This window comes from Netta rufina (genome assembly GCF_964035555.1).
Source record: "Netta rufina genome assembly, chromosome: 11".
Lineage (NCBI taxonomy): Eukaryota > Metazoa > Chordata > Aves > Anseriformes > Anatidae > Netta > Netta rufina.
Window position 1 is genome coordinate 18,976,536 of NC_140134.1, and position 21,957 is coordinate 18,998,492.

At 42.4% G+C, this 21,957-nt stretch overlaps 1 protein-coding gene and 1 long non-coding RNA gene across 10 annotated transcripts in view; one reads left to right on the plus strand and one right to left on the minus strand.

Annotated features, from left to right (window-relative positions):
* Positions 1–979: 979 nt before the first annotated feature.
* Positions 980–9,032, minus strand: LOC311213634. The gene is made up of 3 exons (XR_014618773.1): positions 8,914–9,032; positions 3,717–3,800; positions 980–1,347 (listed from the first exon to the last, which is right to left on the minus strand). It is a non-coding gene; the product is annotated as an uncharacterized lncRNA (long non-coding RNA).
* A 268-nt stretch (positions 9,033–9,300) lies between these two features.
* Positions 9,301–21,957, plus strand: part of MEF2A (myocyte enhancer factor 2A) — an 89,606-nt gene continuing 76,949 nt past the window's right edge. For 2 of the 9 annotated variants that reach the window (XM_084293749.1, XM_084293753.1), the window contains exon 1: positions 12,962–13,349. The gene's annotated coding sequence lies outside the window, so the exon portion shown is untranslated. Of the gene's footprint in view, positions 9,384–11,952; positions 12,007–12,293; positions 12,385–12,961; positions 13,350–13,886; positions 13,968–21,957 lie in introns of those variants that run through there. The other 7 variants (XM_084293745.1, XM_084293751.1, XM_084293746.1 and 4 more) reach the window with 6 other exon arrangements.

Consider the following 21,957-nt stretch of genomic DNA (forward strand, 5'->3'; position numbering starts at 1 on the left):
TGGAGGAAGAGACTGGAGGGCCACATGGTTTTTCCTCCTCTGACAGAGGAAGAAAACTTCTAAAAAGAATCCAGAATGACCCTAAAAGCTAATTCACACTCAGGTTATACAGTTTGAAAGAGATATCTTACGGGATAAGTGTAAAAAAGCCCTAATACACAATGTGGCATTCCAGTTAGTTGCAAAGCAGCCATGACTGTTGGGGTTTGTGCAGTGAGCACTGAGGGCAGGGGCTGTAACTGCAGAGTACAGCCAGTCCCCAACTCGGGGATCACAAAGTGTGATTGCAGTTGCGAGTCAGAGCTGCAATTTTCTTTCACTTTACAAGTTTTATATTGGTAATGTGAAGTAATTAATGAACCAGAGCAGTGCTGCAGAAGAAGAATAATTTTAATGTTCTTTTTAAAGATGCTACTAAATCAATGGGGCAGTTTAAAGAGGAATAATGGCTTGCAGATTAGCAAACTAATAATGAGGAAGAAGGCATAGTTTCAAGAGTGATCAAGTCTCAAGCAAGCAGGTTCTTTGTGATCGGCAGCGTGGGCATTTGTATGTTTGCCATTCACTGGTCAAGGCAGATCTTGCTGACTTTTAGGCCTTGACAAGTCAGTCTGCAATCTTGGTCAGAATTAAACATACCCAGGACTTGGAAAAGATACTGAGAGGTGAAGCACAAGCTACGCTCCTGTTCCACAGTGCAGGAGCAGTATTTTTCCACTCCTGTCGTAGGTCTTCTGACTACCAGCTACATAAACGATGTCTACATGGACTTTTCAAGGCAGATACGAGCTTACTCTGGCTGTCGTCCAAGAGAACCAGAAGCCATGTAGCTGCAGTTTGTGTGCTACATGCCCAAATTACTGTGGCGTGCTGAGAGGCAGGATATTAGCTCGGGCTGAGGGCTGTGGCCAGCTCAGACCATGGGTAAAGCAAATTTTCATTTCTATACAGAAAAACATGTAGAGAAGGATAGCCAACGTGCATAGCAGATGGAAAGCCATTTTTATTAGCCTAGCCCCGATGCTCTGGTGAGTTAGCCGACCACATGAAGTTCAGGCAGACACAACTTATTGTGCCTCCTGCCCCAAGCACAAAGAGCAACACCACATGGTTAGCCTGAGAGCCAGCCAGCTTCTCAGTGGCCAAAGAAAACTGCTCTGTGGGCTTCATCCAGATTGTGTGGGCCTCCAGTTGGCTATCCCTGTGGCAGGCATACCCAGCGTTTCTCTTCTGTTTTGGATGGCAGCGAGTCTTTATGGGCTTGTTATTTGAATTCAGTCTTCACTGTCTCTGAATTTCTGCAGGAACTGAATGTGACACCTGGTGATCCACACTGAATCCAGAGCCCTAAGGGAGTACACAAACATGTATGTTTAAGTAAGAAGGAAGGCTGCCTCCATTTTGGATGGATATGTTTTTTTTTTTTTTTTCCTCCTAATATTTCTCATGATTTTCATTTTGAAGACTGCTTCACTTAAGAGGTTTCACCATGTATTATTGTTTAATGTTAAGGAAGAAAGCACTCTGTGTACACATTTATGTGCACATGCTGCATATAATACAAGAATGCAGCTACGTTTATATGTTATGTACATGCACGTAGTTTGGCCTTGCTTACCTTAGAACAACACAAAGGTATTATGGATCCATGGAAAAAACTAGGAATGCAGCAGAATGTGTACTAGGCAGTAGCCTGGTGCAGTGAACTGGGGACCTGTTTTATCTTTCACGCAAAGCAAGTAGCCTCCCTCTCCTGCTCTTATGTTCCCCCATCGGCAGTATTTATGGAACACTAAAGCACTGTAAAAGCAGGAATTTGAATAAATGTCTCAGCTCCTGGGGACAGAATGACACTTTGAACAGGAAGCTTTAATTGAAACAGACCCATCAGGTGCAATCCTGGCCTTGTTATGGTCAAGGACATAACTTTCACTGACCCTCTGTGGAGTCAGGATTTTTTTCCTATCTTTTAACACTTGCCTTTTCTGAATTTGAGGCATTAGTCCTATAGTGGAATAGATAAGCTAAAAATAGATGGCAGTGTGACCTAAAATAGTTTGACATCCATATCATAGTGCTTATTGTCTGAGAATACATCTCAGTGACACGTTGATTAATCCTGAACTGAGGAAAATGTGATTCATTGGAAAGAACTGGGATCGTACCAATAATTCAGTACCAGAAGCCACACGGGCACCAGCTCAATGTGCAATGTTTCCAGCAAAACTTTTATTTGCAAGCTGTCAGAATCATCTGCCATTTTCCCAGCTACGTTGGTTCCCTTCTGAGTGGCCTGGACAAAATATTCCAGCCCTGTTCATGTGGACTACTTCACTAAAGCAACTTTTTCGCCTGTCTTTTAGTGAAAACAAAACAACCGCATCAAGTCAGGTTGCTGCGAGCAGCTTTTAAGATAGATGTCGGTAGCACTTAGTGCACAGCTGGGGCCAAAGTGAAGCTGTGTAAGTGCCTGAGCTATTCAGCTGGAAATTACATCTTGTGCAGGAAACTAAATGTCAAGTTCCACAGTCCCCCTCACAGCCAGACCTCTTACGGCTCCCCCTTTCCTGTGGCTCTTCTTCACTTTCCTACAGATGTGTGTTTTCCTTCAGACACAATAAATCATATATGGGAATGCCACAATCCAAAGCAGAGCAAGCTGTCACCCAGGCCTTCAGATGACAGCCACATTAACGAGTAAACAGAGCCCACAGGAAAGATGCCTTTTGAAATGCACAGTTTTTGTCAGCAGCACTAAAACTAATGAACCAAAACAATGAAGGAAAAAAGGGAATCATTGGATGCACCTAAAGCTACACGGGCTGTGAAGTCAGATCAGAGGAGACCAGCTCAAATCGGTGCAAATCTTTGGGACAGCACATAAATTGTTTTGTGAGTCCAGGACACTTATACTCCCAGCCTTGTGCCGAGAGGAAAGCATTCAAAGAAAGAATAAATGCGGCAATGTGAAGAGGAGGCACCAGGAGTAAATGTGTTTCTAATTTTGGAACCTTCTCACGGCAAATAGGGAAGACCCAAGCCAAAATCTTCAGGACACAGAAGGAAGTTGGAACCGTGACACCATCGCATGGCTCACAAGCAAGCTGGCATGAAGAAAGGGATCAGCTCCACATTGTTTAGGAGGAGCCACACAGAGCATGCAGTACAACATGCATCCCCAGGGCTTTTGGAGGCAATGAATATCAGCAGTCAGTGGAGCTGGTCCAAATTTACAGCAATGTAACTGAATGATAATTTCACTCTTGATGATGGAGAAGCAAAAATATGTACCAGAGAAAAGAAATGACTTGCGGTAGGGTGTACAAATGGTGCTGGGGAACTGACTTGTTGGCTTTGCTTGCTTGTGTTGGTTGGTGTTCCTGCTACATCCCTCAGTTCTGACTCTTGTAGTAGACACGTTAAAACTAGTTACTCTTACATTAAACTACTTCTTAGATGATAATCCTCTGAAGCAACTGTTCGGATGACTACCATGATGACAGGAAAAAGCTACAGGTTCTACGCTCTTGGTTACTGTATGTTGATACAAACACGGGTGCTTGATCTTGACTTAACAACAGCAATGGTTTGCGCTTTCTTCCTTCAGCAGTTCCCCAAACAGGTTGCTTGTGTGTATAATTTGGTACTAGAGGCTGAAAAAACAACAATTGTAATAGTGGATTTCATGAAAGCTAATATTAGAGCTAAGTACACACCTGCTTTTTTAGAAGAAATGTTATGCTCTGGTGAAGGGGTAGTTGAAAGCCATGTTTGTGAGAGCAGCAGTGGATGGCTTAGCTCTGCATGATAAAATAACATTGATTAAGTTCAAGCTCCAATACCTCAGATGTTTGTTGCAACAGAGCAGCAGCTTGGCTGATTGGCAGCCCTGGCTTAGTCGACACGTGTTAACAGAAATTGCTCAATTTACATGGAGTACTTCAATCTGCTCTTTCAGAAGTTTCAGTCCCACACAGGGTAGCATTTAAGTTTTTGAATAAGTGGAGGGCTTATAAGAGTCATTAAACTGCTAAAGCTTCTGCAAATGCTATAGACCAGATTGCTGACTGAGATGCAGAGCACGCATGTGTCACCGCAGATACTTCCCAGATAACGGTACTGATGAGATTTTAATCTGGACAAAGTGCTGGAGGCAACTTTCTTTCCAACACTCAATTATCCAGATAATAGCATACTATTTTGTTCCCCCCTGGGTTCAAAATGTGTGGCCTGCTGCAACTGTGCAGTGTGCATACAGTGGTGTTTGGAGTGAGGGGGGAAAAAATAACACAGAACAAAATTCATGTCACGGCAAAGGGCACTTCGTTTGTCCTCTGTGCTATGGGACTTATGCTGTGTCCATACCTTGGATAGCTGAGCCAAGTAACCACCATGGGAAATGGCTGTTTGTTCCCACAGGCTGTGGAAGGAGGGCTCCTTACTGGTTCTCAGCAGCCTTACAGGAATATGTTTGAAGCACAGTCTGCTGCTAGGACCATGTGGTATGTTGTATGGGCGAGACTCTCATTTTATTGTGTATATGCATCTTGTAGCCTCCCTAGTGGGATACTGATCCGTAACGGAGTCTTCTCAAGTCTCACACAACACAAAGAATTCAGAATAGTTTCCCACGGGCGTTCTCTGTAAAAGCATTTTTTAGAAGAGCTAACTCAGCCAGGAAATGGAAACTAGTGGACCAGATTCCTTCATTTGAGTCAATCTCTCATTGGTAAAGGATTTGAGAAATTGTCACTCGATGACTAATCTGCATCCTTAACTTCAGTAACAGTTCCTAGAGATGAAGGGTGAAGCCATTTGAGAAAATCAAGCTTTACTTGCCTTTTATTCATTGGGTATTATTTTGCTAGATTGAATTACTAATAACAATATGGATTATTAAAATTTATGAAACCTAGATTTACTTTTCAGTATCTCTATCATTTTCTGTTCCTTAATGCTTTTCATCAAGCTCAAGGAATGAAAACAAACTCAGCTGCTTTGTTTGTTCATGATCAACTTTTAGTGTGATCATGTCAGCATTATTGCATAGCTATTATTAAACGATGGCAGAATGCAGATTTCTGAGACAAAGCAGAATTACCCATTCTCACCTTCAGCAGTTTACAATTAAAAATGAGAAAATATACCGGATCTGCTAGGAGAGCCAAAGAAGGTATTGCTGCATTCACAGCCTCAGGTCCTCTCCCTACGTTATCTGCACAGATAGCTGTGAATTTGGCTCACTTTCTTTGTTTATGTGTCAAATTGTATTTGTTGCATGAAGTGAACGCACATGCCCTAGGCAACGCAGAGCACTGGGCATAACTTTTTTGGCTTTTTATGGCTAGTTGAAAGTCTTTCCATTTATGTTAGATTAAGCTCTATTTGATTTAGTTAAGCTAGCGCTGGGTAGCCACTTTTATTCTGGACTAAGAGTGATTTGTGTCAATTTACCTTAAATCCGTTCCTAATTGACTTGCACTGAACTGAACTAACACCTGATTTATGCCCTCATTATCCCATTTTAACCAACAGCTCAGGCATGCTGTCCAGTTCCAGCAACGTAACGAGTTACCGCACCTCAGCTGGGGCAGGAACTGCAGCGTGCCTTTCTCTAGCCTGCAGCAAATGTGAGGTTCAGTGTGTCAGCTTAACCTCAGGGGCAAGGAAAAGAAAAGTCGAAACTGGTTGCTTCCATCTGAGATCGCCACAGGCAAAGAGCAAACACACATGGTCAATTACCACGGCTCAGTTGATGCATGGTAAGTTGTCAAGCATGTCAGTACATGAATGAGATCACTCATTCATGTATTCAGACCCTGAAAATATCATTTGAAATTGGCTTTACGCAAACAACTCTAACTATGGATATGGACACATGGACAAAAATTAGTGTGGGGATAACAAGTCTTTGTGTCAGCTTTTCCATATGCATACCTGCATGAAATGCCAGGTGGTTTGAGGTAGACTGACCTCTTTTCCCTTGAGGGGAACATATAGCTAAGGCTTGTTAAATCCAAGACCTGGCTTCTGTTGTAGTAGTAATTTTAAACTAGTTTAGGACAGTTTAGCTTGGGTGAAGTGTGATGAAACATTTAAACTACTTCAAACTACCAGCTAATCAGGTATCTAAATAGGAAACTATTGCATGTTTTACTTTTTGCTTAGATGGTGCCATTTTCTGGTCAAATCTTTGGATTAGTAAGAACTTGTCCATTGACTTCATAGAGCAGTATTATATTGTGAACAGTGAGTTGTTACATTGCAAACATGATTGAAGAAGCTATGTTTTAGAGTCTAATTTAAAGATGAACTTATATCTTTCTTAAAAAGCATTGGATGGGAAAAAAAAAAAAAAAGAACAATAAGGCAAATCAACAAGACCAACAATAGAAGAAAACCAACAATCCCAAACTTCCATCTTTCCTCCCAAATCACATGAGTTTTCTTACTCTACCCTGTGGGAGAGCTAAGATGTTTGCTCATTTCCACCTGGGAACACGACAGGATTTGCTAAACTGATCCTAAAGATAAGAGTTCCAAACCCAGGAGCAATCTAGGCCCTATGAAATTATGACTGGCCAAGGAAGCACAGGACCAGACACCAAAACTTTGGATCCTTTTCCATTTTTATTCAGTACCATCAAATTAATCTCAGTTAATCTTTCTCTGCTTCCATATAATAAAAGGAAAGACATTTGATAAGGTTATGTGAGATGCTTTTTCAGGCAGACTGATTCAACATATGGCTGCAAGACCAGGCATTATTATCTCGACTAACATGGACACATTTTGAACACTGCTTCTCACTCTATCAACCACCACCACCTCTGCAGTAATGTGACAGCAAGGGAAAAAGGACGAGAAGGTGATAAAGTTTGCCTACGCAAGCAGAAAAGAACTTTCTGTCCAAAGCCAGCTGGCTTGGCTTGGAAATGAAATGGCATTTTAGCACGAGCTGACACGTTTACGCGTGTACTGGAGCTGTGTTTCAAAACACTTGTCCTAGATGCAACAGCAGGGGCTGTGAAGTAGTTGATCATCAAGCAGCTACAGAAAACAGGTGAGCTGTTGGAATGCCAGTTTGTCTTCTAAACCGTTTGGCAAATGAAGAAACAATACTCAGAAATAGCAACAAATATGCTGCTACATTTCATTGTTAGAACTGGGCTTATTTGTAGTAAAGTTTTGAGAACGTATGCAATGATCCTAAATCACAGCCGCACAACCAGTAAACCCATTAATAAATGGCTGATACTGTTCATTCAGATAAAAAACTCAAAAATTCACATTAGCTGGGCCATGTTAACACTGGTTAAATTTTTAAGGCTTGTTTTCCAAATTAGAGAAAACTTTCAGCATAAATTCAGTGCCACTTAGGTCTTTACCTGAAAGTGCCAGAGGGAGCAGGGCAGCTGATATTTTTTATATATCCTGCATGACACAGACCAATCATCCCAGGTATAAGCCAAAAGAAATCAACCAAAGCCATGTTTGTACTTTGGAGCCTTGACGCAATTGTAAAATACTAGAAATGCACCTTGCATACTGCCCAAGTTTAAATTTTAAACTTTATTTCAGAAGTTAACTGGTATAAAGGTTTCTTTGCAATACCTTGTATATTATAGCAGATCAGGGCTCCGTATGTGAAGACTGCAAGATCAGGCCAGTAGCATATGTCTTTTCTTATGCGCAATTTGGTCAATGGAGGTTACAGCAAAACAGATGAAATTCCAGAACAATAATCCTTAAACTTAAATTTTAGGAGCTGCACTAGCCGAGTGCAGCGGGAGCTGAGGATGCTCTGCACAAGTCAGGAGCAACTTACTTGACTTTGAGTTCCATACGCGATTTGTCACTTGAAGGGCCCCACCAACTTCACATCTCCTTTAAAAAGTAGCTCAAAAACTTTTCAGGTATTACGGTCTCCTTTATCTATTTCTGTACCTTTTGTTTCCTAACAGCATGGCATACTGACCACACATACTGCAGTCAAATATAGAAATTAAACTTGCAGAAGAAAGGAGACATTTTCTCTTTAATCTCTTGGAAAAAATTCTAGACTAAAGCATGGTTCTTAAATTGATAATATCCCCTTAAGAATTTATTTGCCAGGCAGTGTTAGAAGAAAAAAGACTTTAGGGTCAGTCTGAACATTAGAAAGACCCCCTTTAAAATCAAGCTAAAGTCTAGATTAGAGATGAGCGGTGTTTGAACGGGCTTCCAACTGATATATTCTAAACTGTAAAAACACAAATAACTTGAAAATCCTTGTGATTTCGAGCTCTTTGGAAAAGGGACAAGTTCTATCCTAGGAAATATTTAATTGCATAAAAATACTAGTTTAGTGTTTCAATATATGACAGTCATAATATGTGTAAAGCCACCAAATTATTAACAGATGAAGGATTACGTTTGTGAATATTATAATAAATAAATTTTAAAGGGGTGAAATGATATAATACCATGGCAAGAGTAAAATACATTTTAATAAAGAAAATATTGAACATAACTATTTTTCTTTAGATCTACTAAGCAATCTGTGTGTTCTCTATGAGATGTCAAACTATACTGTGCATATGTACACTTTGCTCTCTCTATAAATATACATGTGCATGACACATTTCTAAAAGCAGTAAATGAATGCTGGGGAAATACAGAAACAATGAAGTTCCTAAGAGAAGCTTATTTTTTCAAGTTATTAAAAGAAGGTGGCAAGCATTCATGAGGATATGAAAATTTAAAGCCGTCTGCAGGAAACTCTGAAAACCTCTGGTTAAGGCTGCTGCCAAAAAATCTCAGCTATGTTATGTCAGAATGTTTAATTGCAAGCTGCAATTTTAATGAATGGAAAGATATGGCAAAAGCAGGAAGTTTCTGAAGCAACATAGAGCAACCATGAAAATAAAATACCGAAGGTTGTAATCTTGAATGCTGCTGGAAGCAGGAATTTCCATCCACACTCCCGACTCCTTTTCCTACTGTGCAGAATTTGCCAGCTGTCTGGCTGGAGAGAGGTAAGCTGTTCTGGATATCATCTCCTGGGCTCAAGGCAGCACTTGTTATGTCTATGCGAAGAAGTCAACTTCTTTGCATTTGTCGTTGTGGGTGTTTACAGAAATGCAGTTTAGGAATAGGAGAGGGAAAGCAAATGTCAGAGTGCATTAAATAACATATTTTCTTAACTTTCCAAGAAGCTTGCTTGCAGCATGATGTTACTATTTATATCAGGTCTCTTAAACCCAGCTGTTGGTTCATGTTAACATGCAGAATGGTGAGAAAAACCCAGCAGAAGAGTGTGAATCCCAGGGAGACTTGTATTCTGTCATTGTGAAGACCTAGAAAATATCACAAGTTCTGCAGAGATACGGATCACCCATGCTGTAAGTGAGGCATGCAATACAAATATTTTCCGTGTTTGTCTGTGGTATTAGAGGGCCAGCAACAAAGCAAAAGGAGAAGTACCAAATGCTGCAGCAGGCGCCTTCAGATAGTGTTGTCTGAACCCGAGGCTGGAAAAGTTGGAAAGAGAACTTTTACCTGTAACTCCAAACTAGCAAATATACTGTACACCCACATTACAGCATTCTTAGACAAGCTGTGTCTGATCTAATCTTATGTACCTTGGCCACAAGTTCTGGAAAAACAAATATTCCCAAGGCAATCAGATTACTGAATGCACCATATAACGATGTGGAAATATTAGCGGTTTACAGAGGGCAGTTTATGACATGGATTGAGTGAAATTAATTCATGCATTGTCAGGCAGCTTGGACTTAACTAAACTAAGGAAATCTTTACTTGATTATATCTGTTTTTGGTGGAGCACCAGAGCCAAATAATAGTGTAAGAGCAATACTCCCAACCACAGAGAGAGGTCATAGGAGTTTGATCCAAGCCAGCATTCGGAGAGGGAAAGTCTGTGTCTGCACTGAAGTGGTTGTTATGGGGTTAACAGGGTTGCCCGAAGTATTCATGGAAAGGAACCATTATCTGCTCCTCTCTGGCTTCCTGCCCTGTAGGTTGGAGTCCCCCTTCTCATATCCTTTGTTTCAAATGCAAGTTCCCATCCTGAAATGCTGCGAATACAATTTGGTTTTGTTGCAAAAAGTAGTCCCTTCACAACATCTTCATTCATAGGGTACTTCCACCATTGTAAGTGAAACAATGTTAGGAATTAATCTACCCCGTGATTTTAAGAAACCTTGTTTGTAAAAACTTGTTCTTAGACCCTTCTTCCCTATGAAGGATAACTTAATTGTTTAAGAAATATGCAAAAGCTATATACATGTAATAGCCCCTACTCCTCCTATCCATAGCTTTAAAAGTCCCATATTATGCTTTAATAAAAAGTTCACTTTTAGAAGCATGAGACCTAAGAATTTTTCTCTAGAATATATGATGAAAAAGCTGCTTTCTGGAATATAAGAAACATTTAAAAGGAGGTCTGCGGGGTAGCCATGGTACCTCTCTCTAGTGTTTTGTGGGAAGGTTCCACAATGTAAGTTAAAAGTTAGAGCAGATAAAACTTTGGTGGTAGCATCTCCAAAATACCTTGAGTGGGTTGGTGGAAATGCACTAGAATAGAAATGCAAGGAAAAACTGTAAACTGCTGGATGGTGATTCTATTCAATTGTGAGATTATTTAGTTACAATTAAGACTGTTGTCTTTTATTTTTCCTACAGTTGTCTTTATTTCCTATTTTTGGGGGTTTATTTCTCCTTATAGGATATAATGGAGATCACACTGGCCTACTATTTGGCCAAGGGAAGAGATTTCAGGTGGTTCTCTTTAGTCACTGGGTTGTACGTAAGACAGACAGAAATGTGTTGAGCAGTTGCTCCCTTATTTCTCAAGAGCGATCCTGGCAGATCCTTGAAATGTTTTTTCAATTGTCATATTGGCGCTCAAGTGTGATGCTCTGTGGGAATCATGTTATGTTGCTGCTTCTATGGACAGAAATTCATCGGTCTTATAAAAATTCTATTTTTTTTCTCTGTAGCGTGGATTTGCCTTAATCACCTACAGCTTTGCATCCTTTAGATTATCCAGGTGTGTTTTGCCTTTGCACTTGTTCTGGAAATTAAATCAAACACAGAGCAGGGCCGTCAAGTCATGTAGTGATTTTAGTTGTTTTGATATATAAATCCTTCTGCGGCTTTATTTGTGTCACCCAAAGGCGTGATATTTTTCATTTATGCTATTGTGACGTGAGAACATCTGTGCCCTCCCTCCCACCCATTCTTTTTCACCAGCAGTCCCAAGAGGGGGCTGTAGAAGCAGATGTAGCAGCAAATCATTGCGTATGGAAAACAACATCTGTAATTTCAATTGGATGCCATATTTTGCACTTCCTTTTCTCGATTGTTACACAGGGCAGTGTTTCAGTTGAGACAGGACTGCATTTCAGTGTGAAAGATGCTACTCTGTACCCCTTAACTATCATTTGCAGGGCATATAGAAAAATCCCTGGAGCAACACATGCTATGCTTATTCTGCTAGTGCCACTGAAAAGGACAGATTATAACCAATTATTTATCTCTTTGCCTTCCTGCTCTTTTTTTTTTTTTTTTTTCCAGTTTAGAATAAATGATTACATACTGAAAATGATTAATGAGCATTACCAGCAGTCCTTGCTCAGGCCTTGCTTCTGTGTCTTATTCAGACTTCCCCTGACTTTTAGAACTTAAGCTTATTGCTTTCATGAGAGGATTTTGTAGTCTTAAGCTTCGCAAATATTATGGATGGTAGGTGTAGTGAAGAACAAGAGAATAAACTGTATTCATATAAAAATCAATGACAATTGAACTGTTTGTGTTGAGAAATACAAGAAAGCTGTATGTACTTAAATCTCTTCCTTGTAGGTCAATAGCAATCAGCATGGAAACATGACGATAGATGAGAATTATTTGCATGTTGTCATTTCTCTCTTACCTCCTGCACTTTCCTAGGTGCTGCTTTGAAGGAAAGGTGGATGCTTCAGAAGTTGTTCAACTTCTTTACAGGTATTTAAATTCCAAGTAAACTGTGAATTATAAATACTGATCTTTAAGGCACAGATCTCAGAAAATTTACTGTTTCTAGTTGAGCTAAATAATTGCAACCAGACAGCAGCCATTTATGTTCATTTTTAGGGAATGATCTTGGAGGATCTGCATTTTTCCACCCAGTGGTGTGGTTAACACACTTGGTGTTTCTTATTTTCTAACCCTGTTGGAGCTGTTTCTTGTACCTGACCCAGGAGCTGCCCTCCCAGCCCCACAGCCCATCAGCTGCTGTCTCTTTCCCACAGGCAGCACTTTGGTTCTGGTGTCGCGGAGCAGAGCTGTTTGTGTCTGAGCCACTTCGTGTGAGGAAGAAGCCCTATAGAGCACAGATTTTGGGCAAGTTAACTGGTTTTGTTATGAAATTTTTATTTTGGAGTCATTCTCCAGCATTTTGTGAAGGAGAAGAAATTTCACACGTTTTATTTCCCAGTTCTCTTTCCCTCCTCGAAGCCCCCTTCCCCCCAGCAGCCCCCTGAGGGGGTGATAACGGAGGTGACCGAGGTGGGGCCCGGTGGCGGCGGGGCCCTGACATGGCCGCGGCCGGGGCGGGGCGGGGCGGGGCGCGGAGCCGCAGCCGTTGCCAGGCAACCCCTGGGCACGGCGCCGCCGGACCTGGGCGCGCACCGGGGCTGCAGCTCCGCGCATGCGCCGCCTCCTCGGGGGCGGGGCTTCCTACGTGCGTCATCCTCTGCCCGAGCCGGGCGGGGGGGGGGCCTCGTCTGCCGAGGCTGTGGAGCACGGAGCCCGGCCGCCGCCTTCCGCACCGCGTTCCGCTGCTGATTGGCCGCCCGTTTCCTCTCCTCCCCTCCCATTGGCCGTCCCTCCCGTCACTCCGACCCTCCACGTTTCGCTAGCCCCGCCTCCCCCCTCCGCCCGGCCGCGCTGCCCTATCGGCGGGCGGCCCCGCGCCACGGGGGTGGCGGCCAAGGACGCGGGGCCGGCCGCTCCCCCGCGGCGACACAAAGTAATCCGCCCATGCCGGCCCCATCCACCGGGCCGCCGCCGGCCCCGCCGAGGGCCGCGGGCACCCCGCAGCCTCCCCTCGGCCTCCCCCGCCGCGCCGCCCCCTGCTGAGAGCCCCGCGTCGGGGCGGGCGGGCGGGGCCCGCGGCAGGATACCTCTGGGAGCGCGCTGCGCGCTGCGGCTGTGAGGGGAGAGCGGCGGGGGAAAGTAGTTCCGGCCCGCCCGGGCCTCCTTTCCCAAAAATAGCGCCCGAGAGGATCCGTGCGCCGGCGGCAGCGGCTCCTCAGGAGGCTCCGCGGGCGGCGGGGCGGCGGCGGGCGGCGAGGGGCCGCGGGCGGGTGAGCGGGGCTCGGGGGGACGGGGAGCGGCCGGGCGGCGGCAGGGGGAAGCGGGGGGATAAGGGGGAGGCCCCCGGGGCCTGGCCTCGGTCCCCGGTCCTGTCAGTTCTGTCACGGAGGGGGGGGGGGTGTCTGAGGCCGGGCCGCGGGGCGCCGCGATCCCCCCCGGGGCCTGCCCGGGCAGGGCGGTGAGGAGAGGGCGAGGCCTTAGCGAGGGGCGGCCGAGGCTCCTCGCCGAGGGGCAGCGCCTTTTGTCCGGCTGCGAGGCCACCCGGAGGGTCCGCGGGGTGAGGCGGGGAGCGCCTGGGAGGGGGGGGCGGGAGGGGAGGCAGGGACCGGCCGGGGGGGGCACCGCGGTGAGGGGAGGGCTGGAGGGGAGGGGGGGGGGGGTCGTGTCCGGAGGAAGGAAGGAGGGAGGGAGGCAGGGAGCGGGGCGCTGCCCGCGGGGTCTGCGAAGCCGCCCCCGGCACAAGGCAGGAGGGCGAGGCTGCTCCGCTGCTGCCCGGGAAGGTGCCCGGAGTTGGGGGGAGTTCGGACGCGGTTTCGGCTGCCTCTGAGATGCTGGGTGACGGAGGGAAGGGAATCGCTCGCGAATTATGGTAGCGAACCGCTTGACAGGTAATGAATTTCGGAGTTGAAAAGCAGGAGTTTTCTGGAGGAAATATGACAAGCTCAGAAGAGTGTTTTTGTTTTGTTTTGTTTTGTTTTTTTTCCTACACTCAGCGTAAAAATCATCGTGTCGCTGGGACCGAATATATCGGGAGCGGGAGGGAGGAAGGGGCTTGTGGGAATGCGAAGAGGCAACTGAAAGGAATAATTTGTAAATAGTACTAAGGAAAAAATATTGCTTTTGGTATGGAATTGGTAATATGCGCAGCGTTTCTTTAAAATGCTTTTCAAAATCTGGGAAATTTTGATGTAGCGTAAGGGAGGCTGTAAGCGTTCAAACTTCATTATGTTAACTGTCGATACAGTATTGTTAATTATGCAAGTCTTTTGCTATTAGGATCTAGGTATCTACATTTTTATAGCTGTTTCTGTTGGTTTATCGATAGCTAGTGCTTAAACAACCTGCACAAAAGTGGCAACAGCTAAATATTCTATCCTGTATATTTTATTTAAAATCTCTGTGTATCTTTTCCATGTAAGAACGCAATTCTTGTTTCTTTCCTATCTGTTTCTATTTGGGGGAGAACCATGAGATGAGTTTTTAAACTATTTTTTTCATTTAGGTGCTGGAAGGTGTGCAAAATCATGGGGTTTCTTACATAATTTAGACGAGTTGTAATGAAGGATGCAATTTTAACACTTTGGGTTTCTAAAGGGCGTAACTGCCAAGTGGTATTTTTAAAATTCTGTGCTTGTTGGACTAGCAGTACAAAAATGAGAAAAGGGGAAAAAAAAAAAAGTCTAGATGTTAAGGTGTCCAAACAGCGGTACCCAGTTAGAGGGTCTTGTGTTTGAGGGCAGTCGGTCTGGAATTTGGCAAGGAAAATACCCTGGTGCCCTTGTTAGTTTTTTTTTTTTTTCTTTCTCTCTCTCTGTACTTCTGTTCTAAATGTGCAGTTGACATAGTCCACCAGTAGTAGTAGAAGAGTGTCATTAGTAAACGAGAAGAGAGAAGGATCCTTCAGTGAGAGGGATGGGGTCTCCTTTGGAGCAATTTTAGCGTAGATGGCAGGCTCTTTTTCTGCCAGCGCAGCCCATCTTAAACCACTTATAATGTTCTAGTATTTCTTATGTTTTATTTGGGAGGAGGCATTCCCAGATTGTAAACTGTGGAAGAAATATGTTAGTCTTTAGCTTGCACATTTGTTTGTTTTGCTCTATTGTTTAAGTGTGTATTTAAGAAATTGTAATTATATTTCACGCCTGTGAGTGGGTCCACAGAACGCTTTGCTTATGGTTAGGTATCTGGATTTAGGTTACTGTAATGTCATGGAACCTTATTTTCTTCTGCTGTGGAACAGAAGAAGAAATAAATGAACACTGAAAGAAGCTAAGTGAGCTGATCTGTGGAATTGAGTTAGGTTGGACTAATAATATAGGAAAGACTTGGAGGGATCGAAACTTGAAATAATTCTGGAGAATAAAACAGCTTAGTGTGGCAGAAGACCTGTCTTACTTAGAAACCTTATTTGAGTCGAAGTGAATGCGGTTTACCTTAAACTGGTTACTGTGGGCAGCAAAGCTTTTGCAGGGTTTATTTTAGAAAGTTAGCCAAGTTTCTCAGATAACCTGTTGATGTCATTCTGAGTATTCAGGGCCTAAGTGCTGCTTCAGAGACCAGAAGCAGCCTGCAAGGCTGTAAACAATGCCATACTTCCTTGCCTCCCTCCGTCCTGCAGGCACAGCAAACACAGCAGCTGGTTACTTCTGGCTGCCGTGGAAGTAGTGTCGGACAGCACTGGAAATGGGAAAAGCTGGAGTAGTTTGTGAACTTAGTTGTTTGTCTGAATAAGGAATATTTCAGTTCTGTAATGTGTGGCTCGTTATGCCTTGCATGTGAGATGCTTGTGTGTTTCAGCTTGATTTAAAAAACAAAAACAAAAAACGTTTTCTAAAAATCTAAGTCATCACATTTTATTCACCTTACTAAAACCTGAATTTTTATTTTTGAAGGCCTTAACACTGGGACTTGCTTTTCCTTCTCATTGAAACCACCCTTACTTGGCTTTAATTTGAACAGCGTGTGCTGACGTAAATGCTGTGTAGCTTCTTAATGCACAAAGTGGCTTTATTTTTTCACACTTCTTATTTTTGAAAAACATATTATTTCATGTATTTAATAATGCGTTCTTTAATCGATCACATGGAACAGAAGTCAGAATCTCAGCCCATGATAATATGGGGGAGTTCTGGTGTCTTGCATTCAGATTTCATTTCTTCAGTAAAGGAACCAGAGAAAATAAATGCATCGTTCCTCCTTTGTATTTTGTTTTCTTGTGTGCTTTGCTGCTAGCATTGGAAGGCAGATGCACCCAATATTTGAGTTAAGCAGGCAATATGTTACTGAAGTGGCACTGAGCGGGGGCGTAGTTTAATTCTGTCTCCTATCAGACAAAATGACCTCGCCTTTGGAGCTTTTATTCAGGTCCTGAAATATTTAAATCTAGATGACGTTTTTCCTGGAAGTTTATAAAGTGCTTTTAGTGTCTTGTTCAGTTTGTAAGATTACAGCAAGACATTGTTTCTTTTGCTTTTTTCCCAAAGTTAATCGTATCGATCTTCCAGTAAAAAGAGATCGGACATTTTTTGGGAGGTCAGCTAATCAAAATAGATCTTATATCGTTGCTACAGTATCTAATAAATTAACAAAATGGCATCATTAAGAGGTAAAGACAGGCTTCTGCTGTGTAATATGACAGTCACACCTCCCCCCGTTAGTTCTGTGCTCTGTGATAGGGAACCAGCTAATAAATACTGCTGTGGAGTGTGAAGTTGGTAGTCTGCAGCAGTGCTGTCTGCTTCATTGTAAAGTAAGCAGCTGATCTAGGTCGCTACCTCTTACACCCCCTCACCTCATGCGTTCCTGTTTTAACACTTGTTCTTTCAAGTTACCACTTATGGAATTGAAAGAAAGTCTTTTTTTTTTTTTTTTCGCATTGAGGCACTCCTTATTTTTGTTAGTGAATGCTCTCGTTTAAACTTATATTTAGGAATTTTCTCACAGAACCATTAAAGAAACACCCATTCAAGTTAAATCTGGAAAAATAACTTACGTTTGATATGGAAGGGGAATTACTCTCCTGCAAGACAGCTTGGTTCCTTAGATTTCTGGCTGGTCTTCCCTCAGAACTTTGATGCAGAGGAACATGGAACCTTTTCTGTAGGAAACACTTGGGTCTTGTTAGCCCCTTGTAACAGTACAGGTGTGCCCATGTGATGAGAAGAAAACACATCCTTCTTAATGAGAGCATGATTAATTGAACTGTTTTTAATGGAATTAACATTACTCTGTGAAATTATTGTTTAAGGAATTATTAACATTGTTTCATGGAAGGTGTATTCGAATTCCTACTGGTGCTTAATTGGGTAGGTGTCCCAGTTACGTTCATCTCTGTCCCTGAAGAGATTTTCTATTCTGCTGAGGTCCTTATGGACCAACCCAAAGACTTGAGAGTGTGTTTTGTATTGATTTGTGCCCAGTAGGGGTTTCGTTATGAACTATTAAATATTGTTACAGCCTATTGTAAGCATATTAAGTTAAAAGTAGTGTTAGGAGTTAGCAGCTGAACGTAGTTGTATAAAGGTGATTTAAAGAACTAAATAATTGTGAGAAAAATGTGTTTTTCTTCACTGTAGTGGTTGGAGATGCCCTAAAAAGGTGGAATGGGTGTATCTTTGCTTTTGGTACTTGTATGACAGTGACTAGGGGAGGAGGATTTTTTTCCATTTCCTTTAAATCCCTGCAAGAGTTTTTGAAACTTAGCCTTTATTTGAAAACCAGATTGCTTCCAGTATTGTAATTTGGGATTACATGGATTGGACTAAGGTTATTTTTATTGTTTGAAAGCTAACCACAGACCTGTGAGGATGCATAGGAGTGGGTGCGTTGTCATGCTGCATGTACTAATGTTTGCAAGCTGTGGTCAGTCTCAACATTGAGTGCTATAGCAATATACATAGGCCTGATCTTGTTATTTTCTGTGATGATTTATGATGTTTAGAAGCTCAAGGGCAATAAATTATTAAACTTTTACCTATATAATTACGTAAGCACATCTATAACTGCTTTGTTAATGCTTTAAACATTGCTTTCATGACGAACCTGGCATAGAGAGCTGAGAGAAAGGATTCAGAGGTGATAATTTTGGTATCCATTATATGTATAATGTATAGAAACACTTTGCATGTGTAAAAAGATGGGTATGGAAGAACTATAATTTTAAAAGGAGAGAATAAACAACCGGGTTCAACCTCAGTTGAACCTTGAGGGAGGGATGCGTGCATGAGCGCACAGTGAGAGGTCTTAAAATGCAGAACAGACTTGCCTTGGTGAAGGGTCTGTTAGGGACCACTGAAAGGTGTCAGGGTGAAGTGAGTCTTTTTTTTGCTTTTTGTTTTGCTTGTGCAAAATTTTTAATACTTGAGGAGGCTGGGAAAGAAGTAGGAATAATTGCAATGAGGGCTTCTCTTTCCTCATGTATCAAAGAAAAGCGATGGTACTTGAAAGCGAGCATCTTTTTCCAGATTTTTTGAACTGTATTTCATTGATGGTCTTAGTAGTGTGGAAAACTTCTATAGCATAGCTCAGAAGCATTGAGGTTATCAACATTAAGGATGTCTTTTTTTTGGTATCATTCTTTCACAGCAACTGCCCTCTTCCTGATATGACTGCATGCATCCTGTTTTAAAAACTGTAAGCTGACAAGAATGAGTGCTAGTAAGCTGGTCTGTGTAGCAGTTCAGAAACGGTGCTTTTTCCATTGTGAGCTTTCAAATCACTGAGTCTGCCAAGAATATTTAAGACAATTGGATGTTCCCTCATCACTGTGCTCGTGTTGTGCTATCACACAGTGAGGGTAATAAACTAAACTTTTGAGCAATTGAATATTTTTCCTTGAAGGTGTTAAAATTTATGTGTAGTAATATGAGGTTTTAATTGCAAACAGGATGTCTTAAATCTGCACTCAGAAGCCACTTTGTTTCAGGGTAAATGAAGGGAAAGTAAAAGGTATGGCAGGAGATACAGTATTTCACGTGGTGTGTGCAGAAAGGGAAGTTGCTTTTTCCTATTTTTTTTGTGCCTGTAGGCTGTAAAATTACCTTTGTTAGTCTGGGTTGGATGATGCACTTATTAGCTTGGCTAGTCGGCTTTTGGGAGTTAAAGTTTTGGATTGCAGAAGAATTTCCTTTGAGACTCCTTGATACCCTCTCTGTTCTGTTTCTTTCAGAGAACCAGGGTGCTTTTTTTTTTTTTTTTTTTTTTTTTTCCCCTTTTTGGTCCTCTTGTTCTCCTTACCTTTGTTCTTAGCATGGTAAATGGTGGTGTCTTCCTTTGTTACTGAAACATACATTAAGATGTCTGCTTTGATGTTGGGCTCAACTATGGAAAAAAGTGCCAGCGGTAAAGGTATCAATGGTTACCACAACGAAGTGCTAAATTAAAAGAAATCTGAGGGAAGGAGGCAAAACTATGGCTGACTGGAGAGAGATGTGGCAGTAGGTGGAGGCAGGTATTCACTGCATACTGGAGGTGTGGAACGTGGGGTGTTGTGCAGCAGCTCTACTTTGTAACACAAATGCTCTGAAAATTCACAAGGAGGATGTAGAGCATGTAGTAACATTGCTGCGTATCAAAGAACAATTTTCAGTTTTATGTAGGTGGTTATTGTTGTCTTTGTCACAAATGCTAACCTGGATTGCTGTCAAAAAGTAGTGGGGAGTTATCAGCCAAATGAACCGATGTTTTGAGCATATTTTTGCTGTTTGACCAAACCCATGTTACATAACTGGCTAGAAATACAGCACGCTTGTTCTTAATGGAGGCCACAGAAACATTCAAGTTCTTCAGTTGTCATGGGTTTACTGTGGGTTGAAATGTGAGGGGAGGGTGGCAATGGCAAGAGTTACCATAACACACTTGTCAAATAATGTTTTGTTTTCCTTTGAAAAAGAATCTAGTGGTCAAAGTTTCTCTTTATTGCTTCATGCTGCTAATTCAGTAGCTTCAAGGAACTGACAAAATGTGATGTTGGAATGATAGAAATTTTTGGATTTTAAGACATAAATGATTTGATGTTTGTGAATGCTGGAGTCATTTAGCTCCTTTATGAAAATATAGGGAAAGCCCTTTCAAAGACAAATAATTTGTTCGAGCAGTGAAATAGAGCTACGTAAGAGCTGACCATGTCAAATGCTATCACTGTCTTTTCATGCTGAAAGATGCTCCTGGTGACCCCTAGTTGTTGTTGTTTTTTTTTTTTTTTTTTTTTTTTTTTTTTTTTTTTTTTACGTGCTTATATCTATGCAGTGGCCTTGGATTCACAGTGAGGTGAAATCAAACCTGACAGCCCGCAGTTCCCCGCTAGCTGCTCCTTGTGAATCCGTATGCAGGTACTTTTGGCGTGCCCTGTATGCCAGCCTTCTAGATCAGTGGGTTGCAGTCTTTTTTTCTGTTTGTCTCTTCAGCAAAAGCATAAGGGGAATCTACGGAGTCCTGTAACTGTCACGTTAAGCCTAACGGTGACATGCTTGCTTTTTTAGTTAGCTTTGGAGGCTGGCCTAGATTAGTCTACGAAACCTGTTGTCAAGCGCGTGAGTATTTACAGTGAGCGCTGTTGTGCACTAGCACAAGATGCTTATATAAAAACTTGGACCAGATTCTTTCAGAAAATAACTGCATATAGTCATTCAAAAGGGGATTGAAATTTTGAGTATGAAGAGGCCCAGGTAAAAAAAAAAAAAAAATAAATAAAAAAAAATACCTGTTTTTAAAAATGAAGAAAAGGACTTGCCCAGTGTTCATGATCCCAGCCCAAAGTACTGCGTAGTCATGTTAGGAGCCCCTGCAGCACCCTCTGGTGATCCAAACATGCTTGTGCAGCAGTTGGGGTCCTGCCTGAGCTTCTGAATGAGCTTAGCCATCGTGTGTTGGTGTAGGGCTGAAGGACGTGCTTCAGAACAAGTTTGGGCTACAGCTGGCTTGATGTTAGCGATAGGTGCTCTTGGGTTTCGCTGCCTTTTTTTTTTGTCTTTACCTTCTGATTTTTTTGTCTAGGAGGAGACAGAAGGCATTAAAAGATCTGTGGACTGTATTGGCAATATCGGCGCTAAGCAAGCGTAACGAGTGTGATTTTGTGAGATGAAAGGCTTCCAGCATCATGGCTGTGTTGCTCAGGAGCAAATGCCCCATGGTATGGGGAAGAGGGAAGGACACAGAGAATGTCTGTATTAAAATTGTTGTTCTGTCTATTACAGCCATTTTATGGATGATGTTAAAACATGGCCTGCAGAAACTGGAGTTACCTCGTTACTTAGCCAGTATGACATGCGCTAAACTTAAACCTAGCCTAAACAAAATAGTAAGGTAGTGGTTTTGCAAGGAACAAAACTTGCAGAACTTCTAATTTTCTTCTATTATTCCCTGATCTTCCAGAACTTTCTTTGTGTACAGTGCATTTCTCTTAAATTCTTTATCTTAAATGGCCGCTAGCTGTAGCTGGGCTGGGTAGAGGTGGCTGCTGCCTGCTCGAGTGGTCCAGCAGGAGCTGCTGCCTCTCACATTGCTGCAGATGCTTCACTTGGGGTGTGTGCAATCGCCAAGTCCAAATCTCTGGAGCATTCCATAAACTCTTAAAAATAATTGATATTTTACTGCTGCACTAGGTTGAAACTGGCCAAATAAATCAGAAGCTATCAATGAGGAAGATTAGACTGGGCCAAAGCAATCACATTTTATTCAAGGAGGTTGAAAAGGCTGTTAGTGATAGGTCCATCTTCAAGATTTTACTGCCATTATTGATAATTCTTTCTTAGATAAGTAAACTCTTATTTCTGAGAAGTTTTTATTTGATTTTATGGAAGTAAACTCGTAAAGGTAGGACCACTTCAAACCGTGCCTTCAGTTTCTTATTTTGCCTTGCTTTTAGTGTGCTTGATTTGA